The sequence below is a fragment of the Panthera tigris genome, chromosome A3 (genome assembly GCF_018350195.1).
Source record: "Panthera tigris isolate Pti1 chromosome A3, P.tigris_Pti1_mat1.1, whole genome shotgun sequence".
In the NCBI taxonomy this organism is placed as follows: Eukaryota; Metazoa; Chordata; class Mammalia; order Carnivora; family Felidae; genus Panthera; species Panthera tigris.
In genome coordinates, this window is record NC_056662.1 from 80,351,426 (window position 1) to 80,363,958 (window position 12,533).

Sequence of the window (12,533 nt, forward strand, 5' to 3'; positions counted from 1 at the left end):
CAAGCTATTCTTTCTAAGCTTCAGTTTGTTCATCAGTAAGACAAGGATAATAATAGCAGTTAGTTTGTTAGGAGCATGTAAGAGTACCCCAAAAATGTTAGCTATTAATGTTATTAACACATTATCATAAGTGTCTGTTTATCACTTTATCCCTAGAATCTAGCCAAGTGCCTGGCACATAATATGTGCTATATAAAATGTCAGTGAATGACTGAATGTATAAATAAATTCAGATCATTTGGATTTCATTATACTAATCCAATTAAGTCCAATTTCAAGCTTGTATTTTTTTTATTGTGGTGAGATATCTGTACCATAAATTTGCCAGTGTAACCATTTTTAAGTGTAGAATTCAGTTAGGTCCACAGTGGTGTACAGTTAATTAATGGCATTAATTACGTCCACAATGGTGTGCAATCATTACTACAGTCTATTTCCAAAATTCTGTCATTATTCCAGATTGAAACTCTGTCACATTAAGCAGTAACTTCCGTTTTCTCCTCCCCTCAGTCTGATAACCTTTGATCTACCTTCTGTCCCTATGAATTTGCCTATTTTAGGTATCTCATGTAAAGGGAAGCATACATTATTTGTCCTTTTGTATCTGGCTTATTTCACTTAGCATAATGTCTTTAAGGTTCATCTAGTGTAGCATGTGCCAAAATTTCCTTCCTTTTTAGAGATGAATATTCCATAGTATGTGTATACCATTTTTTGTTTATTTGTTGGTGGACACCTGGATTGTTTTCACCTTTCGGCTATTGTGAATAATGCTATGTGAATACAGTATACAAATATCTGTTTAAGACCCTGCTTTCAATTCTTTTGGGTATATACACACAAGTGGAATTGCTGGATCATGTGATTTGTAATTTTTTGAGGAACCACCATACTATTTTTTATAGTGGTTATACCATTTTACATTCCTACCAGCAATGCACAGGGGTTCCAATTTCTACATAACCTTGCTGACACTTATTTTCCTTTTTTTTTTTTTTTTAAATGACCGTCCTTTAAAACATTTTTTTTTTAATATTTATTAATTTTTTGAGAGACAGAGGGCACAAGCCAGGGAGGAGCAGAGAGAGGGGGAGACACAGAATCTGAAGCAGGCTCCAGGTTCTGAGCTATCAGCACAGAGCCTGATGCAGGGCTTGAACTCATGAAACACAAGATCATGACCTGAGCTGAAGTCAGACGCTTAACCGAAGGAGCCACCCAGGCGCCCCCACAATGACCATCCTAATGTGTGTGAAGTGGTACCTCATTGTGGTTCTGATTTGTATTTTCCTAATGATTAGTAATCTTGGACACCTATTCATGTGCTTATTAGCCATTTGTGTATCTTCTCTTGAGAAATGTCTATTCAAGTCCTTTGCCCATTTTTTAATGATTTTTTTTTTTTTGGAGTTAGAGGAGTTCTTGATATATTCTAGATAGTAAGCCCTTATAAATAGATGATTTGCAAATACTTTTTCCCATTTCATGGGTTGCCTGTCACTTTGTTGATAGTGTCCTTTGGGAAACAAAATTATAAATTTTGATGTATTCTAATTTATTTAATTTTACTTCTGTTGCCTGTACTTTTGGTGTCCTATCTAAGAAATCTTTGCCAGATCCAGTGTCATGAAACTTTCTCCCTCTTTTTTTTCTAGTGTGGTTTTATGTCTTAAATTTAGTTCTTTGATCCATTTTGAGTTAAGGGGTAAGTTAAGTGCCTAACTTCATCTTTTACATGTAGATACCCAGTTTTCCCAACATTATTTACTGAAAAGACTGTATCTGGGGTGCCTGGGTGGCTCAGTAGCTTGAGAATTCAACTCTTAATCCTGGCTCATATCATGATCTCATGGTTCATGAGTTCAAGCCCCCATTTGGGCTCTGTGTTGGCAGTGTGGAACCTGCTTGGGATTCTCCCTCTTCCTTTCTCTCTGCCCCTCCCCTGCTCATGCATGTGTACCTGCACATGTTTTCTCTCTCACAAAATATAAATAAACTAAAAAAAAAAAAAAAGACTGGACTTGCCCTGTTTTATGTTCTTGACACCCTTGTTGAAAATAATTTGACCATGTATGTGAAGGTTTATTTCTGGGTTCCCTATTCTATTCCACTGCTCTATTTGTCTTTATGTCAGTACCATACTTTAAAAATATTGTATATATGTATAATTTTTTAAAAAGTAGGCTTCACGCCCAGTGCAGAGCCCAACATGGGGCTTTAACTCATGACCCTGAGATCAAGACCTGAGCTGAGGTCAAGAGTTGGATGCTTAACCTACTGAGCCACCCAGGCACCCCACATTTTTTCTTTTAATGTTTATTTATTTCAAAAGAGTGAGCGAGCAAGCATGTATATATGAGCAGGGGAGGGGCAGAGAGAGAGGGAGAGAGAGAATTCCAGGCAGGCTCTATGCTCAGCACAGAGCCCAACATGGAGCTCGATCTCATGAACTGGGAGATCATGACCTGAGCAGAAATGAAGAGTTGGTCACTTAACCAACCAAGCCACCTAGGTGCCCCCACACTCTTGATACTTGTAGTTTTTAGTAAGTTTTGAAGTTGTTGATGTGAGTCTTGCAATTTTGTTCTTTTCCAGGATTGTTTTGGTTATTCTGGGTCCCTTGAAATTTCATAAGAACTTTAGGATGGGTTTTTGATTTCTGCCACAAATACTATTGGGATTTTGCACTAAATCTGCATGTTATTTGGGAAGTACTATGATCTTAACAATATTAAGTCTTACAATCCATGAACATGAATTTCTTTCCATTTATTAACGTCTTCTTGTTTCTTGTGTTCTTGTTTTCGGCAATGTTTTGTAACTTTCAACATGCAAGCCTTATTCCTCCTTGGTTAAATTAACTGCTAAGTATTTTTTTAAAAAATTATAATGTTTATTTATTTTTGAGAGAGAGAGACAGTGTGGGAGGAGGAAGGGCAGAGAGAGAGGGAGACACAGAATCTGAGGCAGGCTCCAGGCTCTGAGCTGTCAGCACAGAGCCTGATGTGGGGCTCAAACCCAAGAACCTTTCATGACCCGAGCTGAAGTCTGACGCTTAACAGACTGAGCCACCCAGGTGCCCCTCTAAGTATTTTTTTTAAATTTAATTATTGCAAATACATATAACATAAAATTAACCACCTTAACCATTTTTAAGTGTACAGTTCAGTAGCGTTAAGCACATTTACGTTGTTGTGCAATCTCCGCAACTTCTTTTTATCTAGCAAAACTAAAACTTTATACCTTTATTTTAAAGAACCATTTTATTTTTTTAAGTAAACTGTATACCCAACATGGGGTTGTAACTCATGACCTGAAGGTCAAGAGTTGCATGCTCTACCAACTGAGCCAACTAGGTGCCCCTAAAACTATAAACCCATTAAACAACTCCACATTCTCCTTTTCCACAGCTGATGGCAACCACTCTTCTGCTTTTGGCTTCTGAATGCGACTACTCTAGGTATCTGATATAATTTATTTTCTCGCAGTTCCAGAGGCTAGTAATCTTAGATCAAGAAATAACCAGTGTTGATTTATCCTGAGGCCCCTCTCCTTGGTTTGCAGAGTGCTACCTCCTCCCTGTTCCCTCACATGGCCTTTTTGTCTGTATGTGCACATCCCTGGTATCTCTTTCTCTTGTTTAAAGGACATTAGTCATATTAGAGTAGGACCCACCATGGGACCTTTTTAAATGCTTTGTCTTCAATTTAGTCACATTCAGAGGTATACTGGGGATGACTTCAACATAGGACTTTTGGAGGGACACCATTCAGTCCATAACAGTACATGTCTGTTTGAGACCCTGCTTTTAGTTCTTGCAGGTATATTCCACAGAAGTGGAATTGCCAGATCATATGGTAATTTTATTTTAATTTTTTCAGGAACCACTGTACTTTTGCCATCAGGGCTGCACCATTTTGCATTCCCAGCAACAGTACACAAAGTTAAAATTTCCCTACAACCTCACCGACATTTGTTATTTTCTTTCTTTTTTTGAAAGTAGCCATTCTAATAGGTGTGAGGATTATTCTTTTCAATACTTCACGAATGGTGTTGTTTTCTTCTTTTTTTAGATTGTTCATTGCTAGTAGGTAGAAGTACAACTGATTTTTGCCTGTTGATTTGTATCTTGTAACTTGGCTGAATTTATTTCTTAGCTCTAACAGTTTTTTTGAATGGATTCTTGAGGGTTTTCTACATAGAAGGTCATGTCATTTGCAGATAGAGAGTTTTACTTCTTCCTTTCCAATATGGATGCCTTTTGTTTTTCTTGCCTAATTGCTCTGGCAAGACCTTCTAGCATTGTGTTGAGTAGAAGTGGCAAAAATGGCATTCTTGTCTTCTTCCTGATTTTAGAGGAAACAAAGCCTGTTTGTGTGTGTGTGTGTGTGTGTGTGTGTGTGTGTGTGTAAAGTGGTCTTTCATATTTGGGATACATTTCTCATTAGCTTGGTTTGAATGAAGGACACACAAGAGCTTATTAAGACAAGAGGAAAAAAGTATGGGATGGAAAGAGTTGGGGTGAAGCTTATAAGTAGGTATGGGAGAACATCACCAGGCTTGAAAAGATGTTGAAATAGAGGTGGGGTCAGGAACATCCAAGAATCACCCTACCACTAGGAGGCAGTCCCTAGCTATCTCAGGGCTAGATCCTGACCTAATAAGCAGGACTCTACAAGTTAATGGATGTTCATAGAATATTAGAGGTGCCTTTATAAAGTAGGAATAAATATGAAGTAAAATATAATTCATAAGAATTTCCTGGGTAGTTGGCTTCATTGATAGGGGTTCCATGTAATTTACTGCCTATACTTTAAGAATGAAAGAGGGTGCTACTAATGATCTTGAAAGCAGGTGTGAATTGACTGTCCTAAGGAAACTGGGACATAGGTTATCCTATTTATAGAATTTTTGACTTTCTTAAATTGCAACTGGAGTCAACATTTAATCTTGGGAATGTTTAGTCATGATGGCATATTGATTAATTTCCGTAGAGACTTGGCTGCTAAAACAATCTAGAGGTAGGTTCATAAGGTTGATAAATTTAATGTAAGTAGTTTCAGATTACAAGTGAACATAGGTAATAAGGGATGATTTAAGAGGATTGTAGACCTCCATGCTGCTATAACATCTACTGTTGCATATAACTAAATCTGTGCTCTAAGCCGGATTGCCCTTTAGGCAACGTTTTTTGTCTGTTACATTGAATAACAGTAATCCTTACGGTGATGCAACTTTTTGTGATGATTGATTATGAGTTTATAGCTCATTTCTGCTTAATGTTATTTGCTGAAAGTTTGTAATAGCATCTATGGGTCTTTTGACTTACCTATATATGACAGAATCCCTTTTCTGTAAGTAGTATGTGTTTCTTACAGAAAAGCCTCCTTCATGGAAAAGTTTATATGTTACTTATCTACAGGATGTAATCTTTGATATCAATGTAAAGGTTTAGGGATTTATGTCATATTTGTAAACTGTCATGACTCTGTGGTCTTTTCTTAAATCTTAAAGAAATAATTTATATTTTTAGTTTCTACCACTTACCTGCAAGTGTAAAGATTTCCATTGTTTTATCATTTGTATGTAAAATAATACCTTCTTTGGCTGCTTTGTGGTTCTTCTGGTCCTCCAGCCAGTGACTGCTGCCCAAGGCCCTATCTTCCTCCTCTAACCATCTCCATGTGCATTTTCTCTCTGAGCTCATTCATTCTGGTGATGAGAGATTGAGCTGTTAACTTTATGTTGGCTTTTAAGGCTGTCTGTTCAAACTGATCATCTCAGTTTCATCTAATCTAGCACTTGACTCATCTTTGTATTTCACAGTCCCCTTCTCAACATTCTGAGATCGTTTACATCTATCTTTCTCTCCGTAAGTCTGTCTGTCCTATATATTATTATCTGTCTTAGCCTAAGTAATTAATCTTTACTACTCTCTGAGGGAGTCTGTAGGAGCTTCCTTTTGTCCTGTTAAGTTCAGACTGCTATGCCTTTTCAAGGCTTTTCATCCTCCAGTTCCAGCATCTCTGTCCTGTTGGTCCTCTCAGGATCTAACTTTGCCCCTTTCCCCCCATTCCTTGGCAAATTGGCAGGTTTTCTTTTTGTCATGTAAACATACCTTAATAAAGCTGTCCAGTTAATTCTGGAATGTACAAAAGAAGATTTATCTTATTTTGAGACTTACCTGGCCACACCAGGCTCCTAAGACTATTGTTTAATTATGAACATTTGTTTCACAAAAGTTTAGAAGATAACTGGTATTTAGTTCTTTGTTACAACTGTTACTTTGTCTCCTTCACTTCACTGTAAGTTCCATGAAGGCAGCCAGAACTGTGTTAAACTTCTTTGTGTATCAGTGTAATCAAGTGCTGGGCACATAGTAAAAGCTTGCTGATAAATTATTATATCTCTTTTTGTTGTTGTTTGTTTCAAGTTTTTAATTAAATTCCAGTTAGTTAGCATACAGTGTAATATTAGTTTCAGGAGTAGAATTTAGTCATTCATCTCTTGTATATAACACCCAGTGCTCATCACAACAAGTGCCTTCTTTAATCCCCTCACCCATTTAACCCATCCCCCTGCCCACCTCCTCTCCAGGAACCCTCAGGTTGTTCTCTCTAATTAAGAGTCTGTTTTCTGGTTTGCCTCTCTTTTTCCCCCTCTATATTCATCTGTTTTGTGTCTTAAATTGCACATGTTAGTGAAATCATATGGTATTTGTCTTTCTCTGACTTACTTCGCTTAGAATAATGCTCTCTAGCTCCATCCACGTCATTGCAAATGGCAAGATTTCATTCTTTTTGATGGCTGAGTAATGTTCCATTATATGTGTGGAGCATTACTTCATTCATAACTTGATGGACATTTGAGCTCTTTCCATAATTTGGCTATTGTTGATAATGCTCCTATAAACTGTTGGTGGGGATGCACACTGATGCAGCCACTCTGGAAAACAGTATGGAGGTTCCTCAAAAAGTGAAAAATAGAACTACCCTATGATCCAGCAATTTCACTACTAGGTATTTACCCAAAGGATGCAAAAATACTGATTTGAAGAGACACATCACCCCGATGTTTATAGCAGCATTATCAACGATAAATTATTATATCTTAAGTATACCATATTTACCAATATTTATCTTTTAAAAAAAACTGTTTCAGGGGTGCCTGGGTGGCCTAGTCAGTTAAGTGTCCAACTCTTGATTTCTGCTCAGGCCATGATCTCATGGTCGTGAGGTTGAGCCCTGTGTCGGGCTTTGTGCTGGGTGTAGAGCCTGCGTAAGATTCTCTCTCTCCCTCTCCCCCTCCCTTGTTCGTGCACGTGCACTCTCAGAAAAAAATACTTAATTTAATTTTTTTAAGTAACCTGTATACCCTGTGTGGGGCTTGAACTCATGACCCTGAGATCAAGAGTTATACTCTCTACTGACTGAGCCAGTCCAGCACTCCTCTGATATTTATCTTAATCACACATACTTGTGGTTTAATTTAATCATGTTTTCGGTCATAAACTGTCTGAATTCAATTAAAAAAATTTTTTTATGTTTTCATTTTATTTTTGAGAAAGAGAGAGACAGAGTGCAAGTGGGGGGAGGGGCAGAGATAGAGGGAGACACAGAATCTGAAGCAAGCTCCCGGCATTGAGCCGTCCGCAGAGAGCCCAATGCGGGGCTTGAACTCACACACAGTGAGATCATGACTTGAGCGGAAGTCGGATGCCCAACCTACTGAGCCACCCAGGAGCCCCTGAATTCAAATTTGTATTTAGAGAACCAAAGCTTACAGATCAGTGGTTCTCAATCTCATCAGACTGAACACTATCCTTTAAAAAATAAAATTCTTTGTAATATCCACTTTATTATCTTGAAATGAAATTTTTAAACAATACAACCTATTTATACATCTCATTTAAAAAGACCATATAATGTTTGAAATCCTATTAAGCAATGAAAGGGGTGCCTGGGTGGTTCAGTTGGTTAGGCCTCGACTTCAGCTCAGGTCATGATCTCACTGTTGGTGGGTTTGAGCCCCGCGTCGGGCTCTCTGACAGCTCAGAGTCTGGAGCCTGCTTCAGATTCTGTGTCTCCCTCTCTGTCTATACCTCCCCTCCTCTCACTGTGTCTCTCTCTGTCTCTTGAAAATAAATAAATGTTAAAAAAAATAAAAATAAAAGAAACTGATTTATAGTAAAATATTAGATATTTCAATATAGAAATGCTTAGGCCTGACCATACCAGAAATTCTGAGGAAGTAGTCAGATTCTTGCACTTGTTACAAAATTACTGTTACATAGACTGCTATATATGCAAACTGATAGAGGTACACTTTATTGATGTTTAAAATATCATGAGTGGTTTTTCTTTGAGTAGTGTGATTTTCTGAAATGGTGAACTGCTCTTGAAAAGTTCCAAACTTTGAATTCCTGAAAACTTCAGCACATATCAGTAGAATGCAGGAGCACATTGTGTTTATGTGAAATATGGAGTTAGATTCTAAGCTCACATATTTACAGATAAGTTTTTCCCTTATAATTATTGGGAGTTTGGAAGTCAAGGGACTATTCTTTGCTCTGTGTAGCTCTGCTCCTTCTTGCTCACTTGCTTCTTGTCCACTAAATATCAGCAGCACCTCAGTCATTCCAATAACTATATAACCAAAAGGCCACCACAGAGTTCCAAGAATATGTAAAAATTTTTAAATTGCTGCAAAATTAAAAACAAATTCCCTTTCATTAGGGCAAGACAACCCCATTGAGAATAATGTTGAAAATGATTTTGAGGGGCGCCTGGGTGGCTCAGTCGGTTAAGCATCCGACTTCAACTCAGGTCACGATCTCGCAGTCCGTGAGTTTGAGCCTCGCGTCGGGCTCTGGGCTGATGGCTCAGAGCCTGGAGCCTGCTTCCGATTCTGTGTCTCCCTCTCTCTCTGCCCCTCCCCCATTCATGCTCTGTCTCTCTCTGTCTCAAAAATAAATAACTGTTAAAAATTTTTTTTTAGAAAATGATTTTGATTTCCAGATGGAATCAGTATTCTTTAAACTGTGTTTTCTGATAAACCAATTTTTGATATGTCAGTAGAATACCCATGAAGAAGACGACCTTCTATAGTCAAAATAAAGTAATTTTTTCCCCTCTTATGAGGGAGAAAGGAATCTATGGTTAAAGCAGAATAGTTTCCTTTTCTTCTCTGAACTGTGTGACTTTCCATAGCCTTTAATGTGTTATTGTTAGTCTATCAGAGAAAGATTTCCCCAAACTGTTCCATTGTGGAGTCCTTTGAAATTGCTGAATTAGATTGTTTAAAAATATAGACCCTTTAGGCATATTAGATTCTGTGGGCTACACTTTGAAGATAAAACATGAATGTCTATAAAATGCTCTATTTATAGTGGGATGTAGGCAGCCCTTGGTCAGCTGAAGAGCTTTTAGAGTTGCGTACGTCTTGTCACATGTGAGCGCCACAATACTATGGAACAATTCTGTCCTGGATTGTGAAATTTAATAAACTTAGGAAAAGTTGTAAAAAAACTTACAAAAAATTATTACTGCACAATTGTCTTTGGTATTGTAAAAGTGGCAGGAAAATTGAATGGCCAAAATAGGTGAAATATGTTAGTACCAGGTTTCCTATGTTGACCAATCTGGTCTTAAATCTGTGGTGGATTGTTAAAAAATTCCTTTTGTTAATTCAAAAAAAAAATCATAAAGAGATTAGATGCAAGTTGGAGAAGACAGATCTCAGTTTAAAATATATGAATGCATCTCTAAAAAGATACCAAGGGGTGCCTTGCTGGCTCAGTCAGTACAGCATGTGACTCTTGATCTCAGGGTTGTACGTCAAGCCCCATGTTGGGTGTAGAAATTACTTATAACAAGAAAGTCTTTTTAAAAAATTGCCAAACTGAACATAGAAATAAGCTAGATTTTTGGAGAAATCTCAAGCAAACGTGATGGTCAGACAAAAAGTCAAAGAGAATGAGATTCACTAAAGAATAGAAAGAACACAAATAGAGTATATAGAAACTGTTACTTGCGAGAGTGAAGTCTAAATATTTATTGGCAGATGTTTGCAAAGGAGCTGTACTTGAAGAGAAGGGGTGATTCTGGTTTTTGGTTGAAAATATTGTAGGATGCAGAATTAATAATTTCAAACTGCCTAGCTGGCAAGAAATCTGTGGTGATCATACCAAAGTTTCTGAGAAAATAATGTGATAGAAGAAATAAAGACTCCAGTCTTTATCCTAGTATCGAGAACACCTCAATCTTCATCAATAATAGAAGCAACATGGTTGGATTAAAAAATAGACTGCATATTTGGGTCTACTCTACTTGTGCATCTAAAATGGCCCTAGCTCCTTTAGCCAGAACATATAACAACCCATTGATATGTTTAACTCCACATCATTAGTTCCAGAGAGTTGAGAGAGGATAATCTGTTGATTTCAGTTAACTGCAATTGGTTTCTTTCCTCACTGGACTGAACATGATGAAAAAAAATTAATTAAAAACTATTTTTCCATATACTGCTGATCAGACTTTACTTAGCTTGGTACAAGAAGATGTTATCTCACTGTTTATCTCTGAGGAAAAATTTGTGGAGAACTTGACATCAAAATAAGGGATTAGTTCCCAATGTCATATACAAATTTGGTGGAAGAAAATGAGAAGGAAAAAGTGACGATGGCAACTCTATGCTCGACTTCCAGAAGCCTCAGCCTGGTGAATTTATCTGAGAAAAGTATTGTTACTCCCTTCAATGAATTATTAGGAATGTTTGTCAATAAGAATAGCTGCAGATAAGGGGTGCCTTGAGTGGCTCATCTAGTTAAGCTTCCACCTCTTGATTTTGGCTCAGGTCACGGTCTCAGTTCATGAGATCAAGCCCTACATAAGGCTCTGTGCTAATAGTGTAGAGCCTGCTTGGAATTCTCTCTCTCCCTCTCTTCCTGCCCCTTCTCTGCTAGCACGTGCATGCACCCTCCTTTCTCTCTCTCAAAATAAACTTAAAAAAGAATAGCTGTAGATAAGATAGAAGGTATTTACAAAAGTACTTTTTTTTTTTAATTTTTTAATATATGAAATTTACTGTCAAATTGGTTTCCATACAACACCCAGTGCTCATCCCAAAAGGTGCCCTCCTCAATACCCATCACCCACCCTGCCCTTCCTCCCACCCTGCCCTCCCTCCCACCCCCCATCAACCCTCAGTTTGTTCTCAGTTTTTAACAGTCTCTTATGCTTTGGCTCTCTCCCACTCTAACCTCTTTTTTTTTTTTTTTTCTTTCCTTCCCCTCCCCCATGGGTTTCTGTTATGTTTCTCAGGGTCCACATAAGAGTGAAACCATATGGTATCTGTCTTTCTCTGTATGGCTTATTTCACTTAGCATCACACTCTCCAGTTCCATCCATGTTGCTACAAAAGGCCATATTTCATTTTTTCTCATTGCCACGTAGTATTCCATTGTGTATATAAACCACAATTTCTTTATCCATTCATCAGTTGATGGACATTTAGGCTCTTTCCATAATTTGGCTATTGTTGAGAGTGCCGCTATAAACATTGGGGTACAGGTGCCCCTATGCATCAGTACTCCTGTATCCCTTGGATAAATTCCTAGCAGTGCTATTGCTGGGTCATAGGGTAGGTCTATTTTCAATTTTCTGAGGAACCTCCACACTGCTTTCCAGAGCGGCTGCACCAATTTGCATTCCCACCAACAGTGCAAGAGGGTTCCTGTTTCTCCACATCCTCTCCAGCATCTATAGTCTCCTGATTTCTTCATTTTGGCCACTCTGACTGGCGTGAGGTGGTATCTGAGTGTGGTTTTGATTTGTATTTCCCTGATAAGGAGCGACGTTGAGCATCTTTTCATGTGCCTGTTGGCCATCCGGATGTCTTCTTTAGAGAAGTGTCTATTCATGTTTTCTGCCCATTTCTTCACTGGGTTATTTGTTTTTTGGGTGTGGAGTTTGATGAGCTCTTTATAGATTTTGGATACTAGCCCTTACAAAAGTACTTTTAAAGCATCACTGTCCATCTTAGAACTGTTTACTAATGATGTGAGTGTAGCAAATCTATCTTTTCTAAATGGAGAAAACCACTTGGCTACTGTGAAATTCTGACCATCAGTGACCAATGAATGATCCATGGTACCAATAATATGATGAAAAAAAGTCCTTGAGGTTCATCAAGCTCAAATGTAGGTAAACCACAGTGTGAAACTGCAATTATAGGCTGTTGGTTCCAAGTTACTTTCTGCTGGGTTCAGGAAAGAGACCACTTGTCTCTCTTAGGATGACTTCTACCAAATATTATTCATGATGTTTCCACTCTAGGACCTGCAAAGGGGAGCACAAGGCTTGAGTTATCCTAAATGCAATTATCAGGGAGTATTACATGTTTTGAGAGGAGATGCTCTAGCTAGGAAAGAAAATGCAAGCACATTTATGATGAGAGAAGCAGTAAGCTGTTTAAGTAATTGGGCATTGTTGCTTTCTAAGGCAAAACAACAGAGGATTCCAAAGGAAACAAAC